Source organism: Coccinella septempunctata, chromosome 8 (genome assembly GCF_907165205.1).
Source record: "Coccinella septempunctata chromosome 8, icCocSept1.1, whole genome shotgun sequence".
NCBI lineage: Eukaryota > Metazoa > Arthropoda > Insecta > Coleoptera > Coccinellidae > Coccinella > Coccinella septempunctata.
The window spans coordinates 3017149-3021164 of record NC_058196.1 but is presented as its reverse complement, the minus strand read 5'-3'; positions in this window follow the sequence as shown (position 1 = coordinate 3021164).

The window sequence follows — 4016 nt, the reverse complement described above, 5'->3', positions numbered from 1 at the left end:
ATACCGAATTGGCAGAATTATGTGAAGAAAGGAAGAAGAAAGTTGAATTCAGGCATCACAATTTTATATCTACTCCTTCTCCCCTTGCTGCTTGTACTTATTATAGCCAAAATCGCAGAAGAAAAGGAAAGAAGAAGCGGAAAAAAAATAAACTGACAAATTGAGATTTTCGTGAATTGTGAATTGAATTGTAAATATGTAAATAATATACTTGAATTGATTGTATATATATAATGTTCTGTGTTATTCATAGTTTTATAAATAAATTTTAATTGAGAAATGATTTTTTTTCACGAATTCTACAAAAAATATATTTAATAATATCAAAATTAATAAATTGAATTTGAAGGGTTATGTGAAGTTAGCCACACTTTTCCAGCCACGGTTTCTGACGTAGAGACAGTCGAATCGGGGATACAGGGCAGTTACTCGTTATTAACAGTGTTGCCATATTTATTCTGTGGTAGGATAATTGAGTCTTACGAATTCCAAATGATAATACCACAATATATAATATTTGATTGAGTGATTATCGGTCACATTAATTAAAACTAGTTTTAAAAAAATAACGGCTCTTCTTAAACCGCCGTCATTTTTTCTTGGATGGTCGTCGAAGTGTGAATGAAATCAATTATTGAAAGGGTGAAAAAGTGGGAAGGGGTAGAGGTGCTACCTAAAAAAAACTGTTTTAGAATGCTTATCGACCACATAGGCTGAAACCGCGGTCATTTTTTTTTTGGATGGCCGTCGAAGTGTTGGAAAAAAAATTAAATCAATTATTGAGAGGGTGAAAATGTGGGAAGGGGTAGAGGTGCTACCTGAAAAAAAAAAACTATGTTAGAATGCTTATCGACCACATAGGCTAAAACTGCAGTCAGTTTTTCTTGGATGGCCGTCGAAGTGTTAGAAAAAAAATGAAATCTGTTATGGAGAGGGTGGAAAAGTGGAGAGGGGTAGAGGTGCTACCTAAAAAAAAAACTGTTTTAGAATGCTGATCCTCCACATAGGCTAAAACCGCAGTCAGTTTTTCTTGGATGGCCGTCGAAGTGTTAGAAAAAAAATGAAATCTGTTATGGAGAGGGTGAAAAAGTGGGAAGGGGTAGAGGTGCTGCCTAAAAAAAAAACTGTTTTAGAATGCTGATTCTACACATAGGCTAAAACCGCAGTCAGTTTTTCTTGGATGGCCGTCGAAGTGTTAGAAAAAAATGAAATCTGTTATGGAGAGGGTGGAAAAGTGGGAAGGGGTAGAGGTGCTACCTAAAAAAAAACTGTTTTAGAATGCTGATCCTACACATAGGCTAAAACCGCAGTCAGTTTTTCTTGGATGGCCGTCGAAGTGTTAGAAAAAAAATGAAATCTGTTATGGAGAGGGTGGAAAAGTGGGAAGGGGTAGAGGTGCTGCCTAAAAAAAAACTGTTTTAGAATTCTGATTCTACACATAGGCTAAAACCGCAGTCAGTTTTTCTTGGATGGCCGTCGAAGTGTTAGAAAAAAAATGAAATCTGTTATGGAGAGGGTGGAAAAGTGGGAAGGGGTAGAGGTGCTACCTAAAAAAAAACTGTTTTAGAATGCTGATCCTACACATAGGCTAAAACCGCAGTCAGTTTTTCTTGGATGGCCGTCGAAGTGTTAGAAAAAAAATGAAATCTGTTATGGAGAGGGTGGAAAAGTGGGAAGGGGTAGAGGTGCTACCTAAAAAAAACTGTTTTAGAATGCTGATTCTACACATAGGCTAAAACCGCAGTCAGTTTTTCTTGGATGGCCGTCGAAGTGTTAGAAAAAAAATGAAATCTGTTATGGAGAGGGTGGAAAAGTGGGAAGGGGTAGAGGTGCTACCTAAAAAAAACTGTTTTAGAATGCTGATCCTCCACATAGGCTAAAACCGCAGTCAGTTTTTCTTGGATGGCCGTCGAAGTGTTAGAAAAAAAATGAAATCTGTTATAAAGAGGGTGGAAAAGTGGGAAGGGGTAGAGGTGCTACCTAAAAAAAAACTGTTTTAGAATGCTGATCCAACACATAGGCTAAAACCGCAGTCAGTTTTTCTTGGATGACCGTCGAAGTGTTAGAAAAAAAATGAAATCTGTTATGGAGAGGGTGGAAAAGTGGGAAGGGGTAGAGGTGCTGCCTAAAAAAAAACTGTTTTAGAATGCTGATTCTACACATAGGCTAAAACCGCAGTCAGTTTTTTTTGGATGACCGTCGAAGTGTTAGAAAAAAAATGAAATCTGTTATGGAGAGGGTGGAAAAGTGGGAAGGGGTAGAGGTGCTACCTAAAAAAAAACTGTTTTAGAATGCTGATCCTACACATAGGCTAAAACCGCAGTCAGTTTTTCTTGGATGGCCGTCGAAGTGTTAGAAAAAAAATGAAATCTGTTATGGAGAGGGTGGAAAAGTGGGAAGGGGTAGAGGTGCTGCCTAAAAAAAAACTGTTTTAGAATGCTGATTCTACACATAGGCTAAAACCGCAGTCAGTTTTTCTTGGATGGCCGTCGAAGTGTTAGAAAAAAAATGAAATCAGTTATTCAGAGGGTGGAAAAGTGGGAAGGGGTAGAGGTGCTACCTAAAAAAAAACTGTTTTAGAATGCTGCGCATCTCGCAGTATATTTTTATATCTTTTTGTTTGTGTTATGTTTTATTTTTTCTTTGTGTGGATATTTCGCTATTGGTCTGAATTTTTTGTCAGTTTAGTCTGAAGATAATATTATTTGTTTTTTCGTCTATTACATTTGATTTTTTGTGAATTCTGTCGTTTATTTCTGCTTTTTATTTTCTGTTTGTAAGTTCGCTGTTGGTTGGTTTTTGTTGTTGGTATTTTTTATTTCATATTTTTGGCTTATTACCATCTAGATTATACACAAAAATTTTGGTATAATATTTCTTGAAAATTACTGCGAATTGATCTGGATGACACTCTGATTCACTATTCTTCATTAATTCTTCATTATCTCACTGAATATAAGTTCTGGGCATCATTTCAAACATCTGCATTCTCGACAAAATGGCTACAACCAAATCAAAATTTCCCATCAAAGCTCTGGAAGATTTTATCAATGCAAACTGTCATATGATTGACTGTCCAGTGGAGAATATATCTGTGACAAGTAATGTTGTCGAAAAAGCTGCTCTTCACTTATTTTCATCAACAAAAAATAAAAATCGGAACGCTATAGTGCGAGTTCTCAAAAGGAATACAGGTAATATTAGACAGGGTATAAAGATTGACTACGATCCAAAAATTGTTAGAAAATGTGAAAAACCCAAAAACATTCGTTGTTGTGAAAAGGGTTGTTTCCTTAATTTCTTTCCTTGAGTTGTCTGGCCGGTAGGATATTGAAACACCAGATTTTGATTTTTTCTTTATTTTCCAAATTATAATAATCAACCTTCTCGTGACTCTCTCTTAAATCGCCATCTTATTATCATTTTTCGTTTTTCCGACAGGGACTGCGCGCGCACACTCTTTTTAACTTAATTTTTCAACATGGACTCTACCGTGCAAAATACCTTCACGCTATTGTACCTACTATTATCTAAACAATTCGTTCTACTAGAACTGTTCTCCTCGCGAATTTTCTCCAAATGCATCATTGTACTGCTGACATTTTGACTCAAAGCTATCGCGCAGAAAATTCAATTTATGGAGATATTTGTGTGTTTTTCAATAGAAAAAGTAACATGAAAAATAGGAAGCTATTCAGTAAGTTCTGCAACAAATATATTGATGATTTGAAACATCCTTTGACTGTTCAAGGATCTGACTCAGATGTTTCGATGGGTCATAAACCTAACCAACATAGAGCTTCACCACTTTTCGATAGCAATTCCGAAAGAGATTTTCTAGTAACGAATGGGAACAGTTCAGAATTTCCGATAACTGACCTGCTTGCAGAATCAAATAAATTTGAAATTGATGAGAAATATGTGTTTATGACATCAACACCAAAAAGAAATAGGTCTGACGCCAAAAATGAAGAAAATTTGACCCCTCTGCTCCACGGCTATGAAAAAGAAAAAGA